This window comes from Trichosurus vulpecula, chromosome 3, assembly GCF_011100635.1.
Source record: "Trichosurus vulpecula isolate mTriVul1 chromosome 3, mTriVul1.pri, whole genome shotgun sequence".
Taxonomy (NCBI): domain Eukaryota; kingdom Metazoa; phylum Chordata; class Mammalia; order Diprotodontia; family Phalangeridae; genus Trichosurus; species Trichosurus vulpecula.
In genome coordinates, this window is record NC_050575.1 from 265,486,141 (window position 1) to 265,500,899 (window position 14,759).

The 14,759-nt window shown below is 37.3% G+C and overlaps 1 protein-coding gene across 1 annotated transcript in view; it reads right to left on the reverse strand.

Moving 5' to 3' along the window:
- Positions 1–14,759, reverse strand: part of PAK5 (p21 (RAC1) activated kinase 5) — a 126,730-nt gene that overhangs the window by 33,708 nt on the left and 78,263 nt on the right. The window lies entirely within an intron of this gene.

Below are 14,759 nucleotides of genomic sequence, written 5' to 3' on the forward strand. Positions count from 1 at the left end.
ATTCAAACTCAACAAACATTTATGCATTAATTGATTTCAATGACACAATGGGAAAAAAAAAACAGCCAAAAAGTACCAGTTTCAATTTGCCCAATTATTTTTCTTATTTATCTCAAGAACAAAATTGATTTCATCACGTACCTAATACTGTTTTTAAAATTACCAATAGTTTAATTGTTATTTTATGCTGAGAGATTGTGGACAATGGTCATTCACCTACATAAGGCACCAATTAGCCCTCTACTTTCACTCTTCCCCATAATCAAGCAAAAGCAATCTAGAAATAGAGGCAATTATCATTTTCACAACCCACAGCTATTGCTTAGCAAGTGATGCCATTGGGGGATTGTTAAAAAAGACAAAAACAATGAACACACGCACACACAGTATATCATGACCACATATATGTATACATGTATGAGCACACACGTGCCTATAGAGACACGTGTGTTCACTTCCTACTGGTTGCAGAGCATTATCTTAGAACAAAGATTAGATAAGGTGAGGAACCTGCCCTCAAGGAGCTTACAGTCTAGCATCAAAATAAGAACCCATCACGTGTGTGAATGTGGTCAAGTACTTCTCTGTAATTCTGATTTCATATATTTCATTGTTCAAAATAGGTTAGGCACAGTGAAGAATATATCCCATTGATCCCCACACAGAGTGATTATTCCGTCCCGCCGTCCTCTTCTTGAAGGTGGTGTCCCCTTCACACATATGTAAGAAGACAAAGAACGGTCATTTCTAGATGTTAGCCCGTGTTGTCTAGGATAAGGTGAGGAAACAGGCAAGGACACAGCCGTGTTCCAACCTACTGCTAAAAGTCTTAATGTTCTACATCTCACTTATTCCCTATATGCTCAAAGAGCAAATCTACAAAGCATGTCAGTGCACTGCGGTATACATCTTTAGCCAAATATTCTCACTCTTTTGGCAGCCCTCATATGACACATGCTTATCTCTAATGATGTGTTTTGCTTCTTTTTTGTTTCAATCCTTCCCTGGGGAACCCAGTTAAATAAAACAACTGATTTATTTGTAGGAGGCAAGTGGGTAAAGAAACTTCAGGAAAAGGCTAAATGACCTCAGGATAGGTCTTGCTTAACTTGTCCTTCTACAAATCTTCCACTGAATGACAGTAAAGTAATGCTACCAGCCACAAAATAGGAAACTGATAGATGTCGTTGGCTTCCCTATGAATCTGAATTCTACTACATATTTCCTGTGTGATCTTGGGACAAATCCACATAGGGAAATGAATAGTTGTATTGAATAATTAAGCAGGGTTGGGGGACCTCTGGCCTTCTAGGTCCTTTAGTGCAGCCTTTTGACTAAATCCAAATTTATAGAACAAATCCTTCTGCAAAATCCTTCTGTTCTGTGAAATTTAGAGTCAGTCAAAAGGCTGCCCTGAAGGATCTAGAAGGTCACATGGGGCAATAGGGCCTCAGGTTCTCCCTCCCTGGAGTAGAGAATCCAATTCTTCTTCTACAGGTGGTGTTATTTTTTGAAAGTGTTTTTGTATATAGCAACTTATTGCTTGGGTTTTGTTTTCTTATCTATTCTGATTTCTTTTGTTGGGGAATTTAATCTATTGACATTTAAACATATAGTAGTTAGGTTTGTGTTTTCTTCCACTTGCATTGACTTTGTCCCTATTATTAGTTTTGTTTACAATAAATGCATCCTAGTCTTTAAAAGAAATTCACCATTATTACAAATTTAAGCAATAATATGTATAGAGGAGATTGTATATGAAACTGAACTTCTATCACACAGATTTTTTTTAAATTGGGGTGTTATACATTAACAAAACATGCCTTTTTGTGTCCAGCTATAGGCTATTCTATAATCTCTTCTATGTATTATTAAATATTTCATTAACTCATGATTTCTCCTGTTTACTTCTTTGTAATACTAGTCTTTTCCAAAGTCTCACCTATCCTGATTAACTTGCTCTATCCCAGTTTCCTTGAGTATACTTAAATTGATAGTTTCTCTTTTTATTACTTCCAATCTCTCTTTTTTTTTGGCTCACAATCCCTTTTGAATGCTTTGCTCAACTTCCCCCCCCCCAAGTATAATAATAATAGCCTTTCTTCTGTTGAAGATCCATTTTTTTCTGTTGATAATTAGGCTCCTTTTGGCAGTATATGTAATTCTGGAGGGCTCCTTGTTTTTCTTGGCTTCTTCTAATATTATATTCCAGGCTTTTATCTAATGGAGAATAGTCCTAGGTTATTATGAGTGATTTTTTTCTACCATAGCTAAATGTTTTTTTTTCCTTGAGTGATTGTAAAACTTGGTCATTTTGATTTGAGATTCTGAAATTTAATCACTCTATGCCTTGAGGTTTCAAGCTTCATGTTTTTCTCTTTTGGTGATGTGAGGATTCTATCATTCAGTACTTTGCCATTTGTTTTCAACATTTATGGACAATTTCCTTTGATTTTTCCCCACAGCATGGTATTTAGGCTCTTTAATTCATCGTGTTTGATGGAAGACCTATGATACGTAAAATTGTCTTTCTCCTTTCCACTCATGAAGCATACTTCCTGTTTTCCCATACCCACTGAAAGATCAGACACCTGCCATTTTATATCCTAGAATGAAGATCAGCTACAGCAGCTAATGAACTCTCTTCCAATTTTCTTTTGTCTTTTCCAATCCGGAGTTCATAGTTTTAGAGTTGGAAGTGACCTCAGAGATCACCTAGTCCAACTTAGCAGGTTAGGTTAAACAGTGGGTTGGAGTGCTGGACTTGGAGTCAGGAAGATCTGAGTTCAAATCCTGCCTCAGACCCTTCCACCTATGTTAGCCTGTGTAGGTTCACTTAACCACCCTCAGCTTCACTTTCCTCACATGTAAAAGGAGAATAATAATATTACCCCCTCCCTCACAGAATTCTGGTGAGGACAGAAAAAGACATTTGCATAGTCCTTCTCAAACATTAAAGTGCTATATAAATTCTAGCTATTATTATTATAACTAATAGCAGTAGGAATAACGCTATGTTTAAATTATTTGCCTCTGAGTAGTGCAATGTACCAGATGCATAACAGAGATCCTGACAGAGGACAATAGCACTGTTTGTCTTCATTCTCTGTAACTTCTCAAGTCCTTGTTTAACCCTTCAATGCGTATCTCTTAAATATCCAAACTGGTTGGTGTAATATCAATTAAGGTGGGACTTTCTTTTACTGTTTTAGAATGATTAAGTGTCTTTGATTGAGCCTTACTAGGTGCAAAGCCCCAGGCCCAAACCCCTATCTACTAGGTGCTAAACCTATGTGGGCGTGAAGCCCTCAGGGTCCTAAGGGGAGTTACTAAGACCAGAGCCAATGGTAGGAGCCTAAGTTCTGGTTGCTCAGATGATGTTTGATGACAGCTAAAGAGTGTATAAAAAAGAGGACAGAGCTATTTGCTTGGGGCTCTCACTCTTGGAGGAGTGTTGATGTGGAGACTCTGGGCAGCTATAGTTAAGAGCCCTCCAGCTTGTGAACCTGGATGTTGATGCCTTCTTGGTAACTATGACTTGTATTTGGTCTGCTTATAATGTATGTTTGTAATTTGTTTGTATTTGCTCTGAAGTTCAGGGGGCTGGCTTTCCCCCCTGAACTAAGTGAATGATATTTGTATGTGGAGTTGAAATAAGATTGTTAACCTCTTAATGCTACTTTCCTTAGTAAAGCAGATCAAAAAAACCTGTGCTGGCAGCATTCTTGTTGTTGAGCCTGTGTTGGTCTTTCACCCCCACAGCAGCTGCTAGGCTAATTGTTGCAACAGTTGGTGAGGTCTGTGCGTATCCACATGGATCCCTTTGGACCATTTCCATTACTGGAATGACTTCTGTGTTTCAAGAATTTTATTCTTCAGTACTTCTCATTGCTCCTCAGCTGACTTCCCCAATAGATTTGTAAGTCATGGTTGAGAAGAACCAGGGGAACAACATCGACAGTAACAATAACATCGTAAAAAGAAACAGTTTTCAAAGATGTTCTATCATCAGTGTAATGATTTACTATGACTACTGAGGGCTCATGACAAAATATGCTACAAATCTCCTGCCAGGGAGGTGATGGACTCAGCATATATGAGACACACACTTTTCTCTCTGTCTCTGTCTTTCCATCTGTGTGTGTGTGTGTGTGTGTGTGTGTGTGTGTCTGTCTGTCTGTCTCTTTGTCTGTCTGCCTCTTTGTCTGTCTCCGTCTCTCTTTCTCTGGGTCCACACACATGCACACACATACACACACAAACACATACACACACACACACACGATATATATAGTAAATAAATTTTATCAATCAAAATATGAGGAAGCCAATGGAGATCTATCATTCTGCATCTGTTTCCTACCATCAAGGATAGCTAATTTCTAGAGTGTGAGAGATGAAATACTTGGGGAGGAGGGGGAAGTGATCTCACCCTGCCTTATAATTTGTCACACAGAATTTGTCAATAGTGCAACATTCACCCCAGATGTTAGGAGAGCAAATTTCAGAATGTTCAAAGTAAGGATAGGTTGGCTGAATCTGATGACTCAGAATACTACTTTAATTTACTTTTACTTTTTCATTTAGCTTTAAGTCCATTTTCTTTCCTTCATACCTCCTTTAAAACACTAGGGAAAAAAAGAGAAAAATAAAAACCCTTGTAACAAACATGCATAGTCAAGCAAAACAAATGCCCACATTGGCTATGTTTATGAATGCATGTGCATATATGGACATGTGCCTATGTGGACACATCTACACATATCTACACACATAAATATGCATGCAATACATATATGTGCATCCTGATGACAATATAATGTTTTTATTTTTCCACTGACCTTCAATGAAATGCTATCTAGCACGCTTCCCCCCACCCCTCCCCCGGTTCCTAGATTTTCCTCATGTGAGTCACATTCTATGCTTGGCTCTGTTGCCACCAAGACTTTACCTATGAAGTTAAAATGATCTCCTTGCATTAATATCTCCAGTTCACACTGGAAGTTCTTTATACTTTGTGTGAAATACTTAAAATATTTTTAAGGAAAAAGTGGCTGGGGGAACTTCCTTTATGTTTGCTTGTGGCTTCTCAATGACTTTGTTCTTTTGCATATTTTCCAGAAAGTCAAATTATTTGCCTCTGTGGTACTAATAAATGGCAGTGATAAGGCTGGAATACCTCAAATAGTCCTCCCAATTTTACAACTATATTGATGAAGACAGATAAACTCTCTAAAAATGATTCCTAGTGGTATTTGAAAAGACCACTATAGTTGCTGTTTATGTGAAAGTGTTTTCTCCATTTGTTTTTTCTCCTCTTAACTAAGGAAAATCCTTCTAACTTAAAGTATTAATTAGGGTCCTTTAAAATTCACTCTTCAATTCTTAGGAAAACTTAAAGGAAATATATACCACCTATCTCGTGCTAGTGTTACAAAAATGGTAATAAGACAACAGTGCTTTATACTGGTAAAAGACCTATTCTCTCACTAATTGTGCTGAAAAAGCTCTAAGTCAACAAAATGAAAAGAATGTACTTCACAGTTATTTCCCGTTATCCTCAATTACATTCAGGTAGTTTCATGCTGAAGGTCAGAGGTATATCATTCCATAGTGTAAATGAATGTTTTGCTTTGTAATTCTGGAGTCTGTTTCATACATGCTTGGTAGTCTATGCATCACATCAGGCAAATTATTTTCAGTGAACACATTGAAAATGTGTGAGATCAACCTCAGAATTAAGAGAAAATATTCCTTTGTTTTAGTGGAGAAAAGAAATTTAATTTTAGTATAACCTAAACATTTTGGTATATAAATAAATCTATTCTCTTTTATAGGAATATAAGAATCTCTACATGAAATTTGGCATTAAACCAGAATGACAGAATAATTAAGGAAAATAGTGCATCTGTATACAAATAGGCAATGAAAACCAAGAGAAAAAAGATTTGTATGTGATCACAAATAAAGATGATGATGAAGGTGATTTAAAATGATTTAAAATGAGAGCTAAAAGTCAGTTTCAGCAAACTATAAGTGCTTGAATTTAATAATTTATCTGGAAAGATTACTCAATATTTCTAGAAATAATTCAACAACTGCATTGCTCCATGTGCTGTTGAAAATATCCATTGCAATTTATTTAAAGAACTAGTGAATTAATAAGCACATATTAAGCCAGGTATTATGGAAAGAGCCAGGGATGCAAAGAACAAGTGAAAACAGACCCTTCCCTCAAGGAGCTTACTTTCTAATTAGGGAAGGTAACATATCTATAAAAGATACATACATTGGATATGGAAGGGAATCTTAGTGGGTAGGGAACTAGTATCAGGGAGACTTGGGAAAGATGTCCTTCAGAAAGGGACACTAGAACTAGGGATTCTAAGTTTTGGAGGTAAGAACGCACAGCATGCTAGGCATGAGGTACCATCAGAAGAATGGCACACCTCTCTGTGTGAGGAGCTTCAGCTGAGTACGGCTAGGCTATAGAGTGTGTGGCACAGAGTAATGTGTAAGAAAACTCCAAAGGCAGAAAAGGCACAAGTAGTAAAGAGCTTTAAATATCACAGAGGAAAGTCTGTCATTGATCCTAGGGGCAATAGAGAACCAATGGAGTTTCTTGAGTGGGGGACCGGTGAGATTAGCCAGATGTATGTATTAGGAAAATCATTTTAGCAGGTGCAGATGGATTGAATAAAAAGGTGACTGGATGTAGGGAGACTAAGAGGCCATTCCATTAGTCTAGGTGAGAAGTGATGAGGCCCTACAGTAAGGTAGTAACTGTATGTATGGAGAAGGGAGGACACACATGAGAGATGTTGTGGAGATGGAAATGATGAGATTTGGCAACTGATTGGAAATATGGGGTGTCCAAGTAGATTTCCAGGTGACCCTGAGCCTTCAAACCTATGTGACTATAAGGGTGGTGGTAACTGTGACAGGGATAGAGAAATTCAGAAGAGAGATAGGTTTTTGGGGAAACATAACGAGTTCTTCTTTGGACATTTTCAGATGCCTGCATCCAATTAAATGTCCAATTAAAAACATCCAACAGGCAGTTCCTAATGTAAGACTGGTGTTCGGGATAGAAACAAGGGCTTAATATCAAGATCCATGAGAATTGAAAAGATCATCAAGTTGAGAGGGTATAGAGAAGAAGGAGAAATGGGTCTAGGACAGAGCCTTGGGGGTAGATCCATAATTAATGAGTATGGTATGGCTGAAAATATAATGAAGGAAACTGGGGACTGGTCAGAAAGAAAAGAGTAAAACCAAGAGAGAGAAATATCATGGAAAGTCAGAGAGGACAGAGTATTCCTAAGGTATAAGCAGTCAAAAAGTGTCAAAGGCTAGGTTTCCAATCATCTTACATATCATTCCCCCCAAAAAAAACTCCATGGTAGAGCCATGTTGGCCAATTTTCTCTTCCTTGAACATGACAGCTCATCTCTTGGCTGTCCCTAATGTCTTCAATATTGTCTGTCCTTACCCCTGCCTCCACCTTCTGCAGAGTGCCTTTCCCAGTCCTTCTAAGATACCTTCCACCTACTACATATGCATCCTGTATGTACCGATTTATATAGATGTTTTTCTCCCCCATCAAAAGGTAAATTCCTCAAGAGGACAGCTTTCACTTTTCTTTGAATTTTCAATGCTAAGTACAGTGCTTGGCACATAGAAAGTGGTTAATAAATGCTTCCTGATTGGCTGACTGATTGACATGTTGCAGAGTGGTGAAGAAGGATGAGACTTAAGAGGAGGTCTCTTAGATTTTGCAGCTAAAAGACCATGGTAACTTTGGAAAGAGCAATTTCCTTTGAACCATGACATTAGAAGCTACATTACTCGGAGTTTAGAAAAGAGTGAGAGCAGAAATAGAAGCATCAAATGCAGAGAGAGTCTTCAAAAAGGTTGAGCTGAGAAGGGGAGGAAAGAAAAAAGCAAAGGGTGTGTTGGAATCACCTTGATCCTGCACACTAGAGCCCAATGTTAAATTTTCACGTGAACATTTATACCTCGGAAACTGGCAAACACTAAAAATTAGGGCTTGATTTATTGTTCTGTTGATTGTCTAGACTTAATAAAGTGATGGACAAAATGTTGATAATGCTTATTAAATGGAAAAGTGTGCCCTCTGCATATTTTTTTTACCCTTCCCATAACTGGTTGTTAAATACTTACCACTACACCTCTGAATATAGGATGATGTCTAGAGGGGATTCTAGGATTAAGTGGGGATTTTTGTTTTTCTATTTTTAAGGATGGGGGAGATGTGGGTGTGTTTGTAGGGAGCAGGGAAGAAACCAGTAGAAAGGAGCAGACTGAAGATTGAGAAGGGAGATGTTTGTGAAGGCAATCTGCTGGTAAACACAGGAAATGGGTCAGATTAAGGATACATTGGTGAAGTTTAAAGTATAAAATAGGCTTTTGAAGAACAATAAATTTTATTCTTTTCTTTCTTAAGAACATAATTCCTATTTCAAGAAAATTAAGCAAAACCTCCCTTTCAAGAGCTAAATTGATGAGTTATTTCTAGAAAAGAAATAAGGGTAGATTTTGATTTCATGGGAAAAGTAAAATGTTTCATTTTGTTGCCAGGCACTGCACTGTTTAATGTTTTTATGTTTCTAAAGGAGTTTGACTCCCATGGACTCCCACAGCCGAATTACAACTTTAACAAAGTCAGTGCTGCTGGCTTGGCTTCTCCCCCTTCCCAGCGCCTGAGTGCTGTTTATAAAGAAAACCCAAGTCGAGAGAGGCAAGCAAAATCACATGGAAGAAATGTCATAGCTGTAGATGATGGAACCACAGATCAACAGCTGGAGCTGCAAAGGGCCTTATAGCACATTTTAATATTTGAAACTGTATTTCAATTTAAGTAATTTCCCTTGTAATATTATATATTTTATTTTATGCATTCAAAAATATTATTCTGATGAAGCAGAATATAGGCTTCACCAGACAGTCAAAAGTAGTCTACGACAAATAACTGGTTAAGAATTCCTGCTTTAGAGATCTTATAGGACAGCCTCTTAATTTTGCAAATGAGGATGCTGAGGCCCAGAGAGAAAACAAAAAAAAGAAACCCAAAACTTACCCAAGGTCACACAGATTATAGATGTTAGAGACAGAATTTGACCCTAGGTAACTTGAGTCCAAGCCCAGAATTTTTATACTATCCCAAACTGTGCCATGAGTGAAAAATGTCTGTATTCTTTGATCTTATTACTTATACCTTCTAATTGTCTGAATCACTGCTTAATTTAAATACATTAATATTGTTTAAATAAATACTTCCTTTTCCCAAATGATTATTACTCCTTCTTATCTATATAATAGTGCTACGTTAGTTACAAAATTTTTTTTAAATTATTATTATTAGAAAAAGAAAATAACTTTTCCACTGACTTTGTATGATAGGATATGTTTCTTTGAGATAATGGGCTGTCAGAAAGCACATGACTTTTCGCAACTAACAGAATGGTAATAGTACTTTGAATCTGCAAGAGCAAGAGGTGGGACAATGTTTTCTATTGTAAATAATGAAATAAAAAACACGGTGTTCGATAGCATGGCTTAACTAGCTTCAAAAGGGAAGACTGCTATTTGCTATTTGCTATTTGTCACCTTCAATAATAGGCTGTTTATCAAAGCAGATTTTGCAATGTAAAGGAACGTGCAGCTTTCTATACAGCAACAAAAAAGGGTATCAGTGAATGTTATGCCACAGAAATGTTATACGTTAAAAATCAATGAAGGCCAATCTATTTGAATTAGAGTCCACTACTTTGAACTACTGGCTTTCATTTTCTTTCCATTGCCTTCTGGACAATTTCAGGGTTTGCTCTGGACCCCAGTGACAGCAGCCATATTTCATCGTGTTCCTTCAGTGGTCCGTCCTCTGGTGATAAGCTATAATGGATCTGTCTGTAAGAACAGCTGTTTTCCCTTGTTCCCAAGGAGAGATGAAAAACAGTTTCTGCTCTCAAATACTGGATTAAACGTGTCAATAATGAAATGTGTAATTAACAGCTTTGCCCTAATAACACTTTGCATTTATTGTCTTTAAAATGATTGCACCTTGTGTGATTTTAAAGAATGCTTTAAGAATCTGCTCTTTGGAACTAAGTTTCTTTTGTTTTGTTTTGTTTTTTAAAGGCATCGCCTTCACTGTGACACAAACCACAGACCCAGACTTTCATGTAAAGTGTATGCCTATAAACAGGTCAGATAAATTTCAGTTATCTCTTTTCTTCACTTTTATTAATGCACGGCACTGGAGGGGTCTAGGTGCAATGGAAGCAATCTAAATTCTTTGAGAAATGGCATCCTTAGATCTCCTATCAGAAAAGGTTAAATTCCAGAGTGAATTGGGGAAGTTCACATGCCCCCAGACCTGCTACTTATCTTTTTTTTAAAAGCTACTCTCATGGCTGGCTTTTGGTAAAGGTGGCTGAGAAAGAGGCCTTTGGATGGTGGGGTTTGGGAAATAATTTCTCACCAGAGTTCTTGTTCTTCAGACTACCTAAGGTACCATGAAAACAAAAATGCCATAAAATATCAATTAAAAGGAACTTCAAATAATGAGAACTATCGAATTAAGAGGAATTTTTTGCTGTCTTCTATTTTTAGGAGAAAATAGGCAATTCAAGGAAAAGCATAAAAATAAAGCAAAACAAATTCCAATCAAGGATTTGGCAGTGGGAGATGAGGAGACTCTAATAACAGCCATAAGATGACCTGTGGTCAGTACCCCCAGCTAGGCCCAGTCTCTTACTCCTCAGCAGTGCTAAATATTGACAGCTAGAATGTAGAATGAGACCTTTCAGAGGCACTAGGACATTCTTTAGTCATCCATGACAAAATTCATTTATGCTCAGTATTTTCTACTTACCAAGGCAAGAAAGAATTCATAGTATTTTAGATTTTATTAAAAGCTACCTTCTCACCTACTCTGTGCTTCCAAAAGTTTAATAAGCTGAAAATGTGATTAATCAGGAGAAACCAATAAATCAAGTTTTGCTCCATGAAATTATTTTGATTTAATAAACACACACACAAAATAATTGTTCCTGAGCCATTCACACAAGGTTCTTTCTGACAAACTAATTAGTTATGACCTGTCTACATGACAATGTGCAGGAAATAGTGGCTATCCCTAGTCTCCGTCATTCATGCCACACTGATAGCTGATTAATTTACCCAAAAGTAATAGTCAGAATAGCTCTGGTTGCTGAATATGAAGCTGATTTGAGGAACTGAACAACTGAAAATATATTTGAAGTATATTACTGATCAAAATTTTGGTGGTGATGGTGTGGTTCCTCTGGAGATTGGTAGGCATACCAGTTTGCCCTAACAGAAATATGAGAGAGGATTTAAGAACTGGACATAGACATAAGGGCAGAAATTTGGCAAAAGACAAGTCTGGACATCTTGGTGGTAGTGTAGGACTCTTTGGGTTCTCTACCTCACCATCAATCAGTTATTTACACAATCACCCATTCAAGAAAGTGAATCAAGCAGGAGACCATTGTGGGCTTGAAACCAGTGTCTATCAGTGTGGCCCAGGGATGCCAGGGCAAGAACTTCACCTGAACTGGATCCACGTGAAGATATTAAGAGAAGCAATCTGAATTAAGAAATTAATTAATTAAGACCCTGACATTAAAGGATGACAATAAAAGAAACTATATTAGAATATGCAGTATTAATAAAAAGGTCAATCCTTGCCTTCAAGGAGCTTACAATCTAGGAGGAACACAATATACAAAAGGAGGAAGGAAGGAAGGAAGGAAGGAAGGAAGGAAGGAAGGAAGGAAGGAAGGAAGGAAGGAAGGGGGGGCGATGAGACACAAGGGTGTCAGTGTATGTGTGTATGTGTATTTTTGGCAGAGATGTATTCACTGTCATTAGTGGAACTATAGTACCATCATAATAAAAGTGCTCACACCTTATAGATAAAGGTTATACATTTGGATCTGAAAATGAGAAATGAACATACTTGACAGTCAGTACATACATAAAAATACAGATGCTAAATCATAAACAAATCATCAAATCTTATGAATCATAGGATGACTATGACTATTGTGATGGGTTGATGGGACCTAGACCCCTAAAGGAAAAGGCCATGTCTTTGAAAGCAACCCAGTTCCTGAATTTTCCAACACAATTGGCAGCTGAAGGCATCTGGCTCACCCTAGGCCACCTAGATACTTGGCAGTCCTTTTCGGTCACTCTTGGTGCACCACAGACTACTTAATACTCCTTTCACTATCGCACCTGGCCCACCCCAGGCTATTTACCACTCCTCAATCCCATCCAGGTCTTTTCACTGTCCTTTTTTTGTATATAAGTATCAGCCTCACCCCCTTTAAGTTGCAGATTCACTGGGAACCCTGCCTGCTTCTATTGGGGTTACAATAAACTGCTCCTTGACTGAACCATGGTTTGAGTGCATGAATTCATTCCAGGCACATGCCACACTCTACTCTGACATTTCTGGGTTTCCAATAACCCAAACCACATCATTTTGGTAGTCTGTATGGGGGATTGCAAAGAGTTGGACACAAATGAAACAACTGAACACTATGAAATCCATTGATAAATATTTTCTGAAATAAAATTAATAATAATAGCTAACACTTATATAGAGTTCTGTGGTTTACAAAGAACTTTATGTATGTTATCTTATTTTATTCTCACAACAACCCTGGGAGGTAGGTACTATTTAGTATTATAACTTTACAGATGAGGAAACTGAGGCAGACAGGGGCTAAATGATTTGTGTGACTGAAGTAGGCTTCAAATCTCCTTAATTCAAACTTTGAATTCTTAGGAAAGCAGAGAGTTTTAAGTATTATTAAGTACTAAACAAAATTACATCTATACAATTATGAAATTATAATATCTAATAAAATTATAAATATTTTTTGTTGCTCAATCATTTCAGTTGTGTCAGACTCTTCACGATCCCATTTAGAGCAAGAGGTTATCTTAGAGACCATCTAGTCAAACTCTCTCTTTTTACAGAAGAAGAAACTGAGGCATAGAGAGGTTAGGTCACTTGCCCAAGTCACAAAATAAGTATCAGAGACAGGATTCAAACCTGACTCTTCCTAACTCCAAGTCTAGTGCCCTAACCACCATGTAACACTTCCTCTTGATTCATTGGTTTGGGAGTATCCATTTACATTTCCCTGCCATTTAATATAGATTTACTTCATGAAATCTAAAGAAACTCAGATCACTCAGTCCAACCCATACTCAATCAAAGATCCTTCCACCAGCATCCCCAAAGGTGGCAAAATTCCATTTGAAGACCTCCAGTGAGAAGCAATCCACTACTTGCTAGGTCAGGCCATTCTACTTTTTTATAGCTCTGTTAGGAAATAAAGCCAAAATGAACTTTTTGTTAAGGTCTACCCATTATTCCTACTTTTGCTTTCTGAGGTTAAGCAGAACAAGTCCAATCAATCAATTTCCCCCTTTAACAAGTACGTTACAGGGTAAGATTATAGATATTATTAGATTAATATATAATTTTATATTTATAGTTTTGGTGCAGTTAGGCAGCACAGTGAATAGGACGCTAGACCTGGAGTCAGAAGACCAGAGTTCAAATCCAGCCTCAGATACCTACTAGCTGTGAGCTCATGGGCAAGTCACTTAACCCTGCTTGCCTCAGTTTCCTCACCTGTAAGATGAGCTAGAGAAGGACATGGCAAACCACTCCAGTATCTTTGCTAAGAAAACTCCAAAAAGGGTCACAAAGAATCAGGCTAAACTGAAAATGAAAAAATAATGGCACCCACCTCCCAGAGTTTTTTTAATGAGAAAATGAGATATTTGGTGTTACTGTTATTATTATTATGAATAAATTTTTAAAGTTTCAAAATGATGAGATGGGGAAAAACCCTTTTGCTCAATACTTTATATAATGTATTTATCACAGCAACCTTGTAAAGTAGGTCATGTATAATCCTCCCTTTACCAATGAGAAAACTAAGGCACAGAATGATTAAATCTCTTGACTAGGGTTCCACTGCTATAAGGTAGAGTATTCAAATGATAGTCATTTTTCTGTAAGTCCAACATTATATCATGCTGATTTGCCTGATGATACACATTTGTAGTGACTCATTAAAAAGGACTAGAGACTAGGGAATCACAGTTCATGGAGTTGATGGGAATTTGATTTATACAATATCTCCAAGCTCCCTGCTAAGGAGCAATGTTCTGCTTCTTACTCAAGTACTAAAATGTCTTGCCAAAATATAAAACGGAGAAAGAGATATAATTATTCATATCTGTCGAATGGCTGTGGGTGGACAGAGTTTGAGTGTTCCAAGTCATGCTGGTGACTCAAGGCAGGAAACTCAAGGCTGAAACCACAGCAAAGCATCTCTCAGGAGATAAAGAGAAAACACAGGTTTGGTTGATTAACATATGTCTGTGTATTTGTAGAAGATGCACACGCAAACAAGAATGTGAGCCAAAGGGCTGAACCAATGACCTCTTATCCTGCTCAGCAGAAGCATGTAAGCAGGATAAACAAATCTGGAAATAATAAGAGTGACATTTCTATATATGTACATACTTCTAGGTATATAGATAGGGATATATACATAATCATAATTAAAACATACAACATATATATATATATATATAGTTTTTTAAAGATTTTTAGCCATTTTCCTTGGCTTTGTCCCTGAGGGTTTTCATTATTTTGCTATAGAGTTGATTCATTTGTT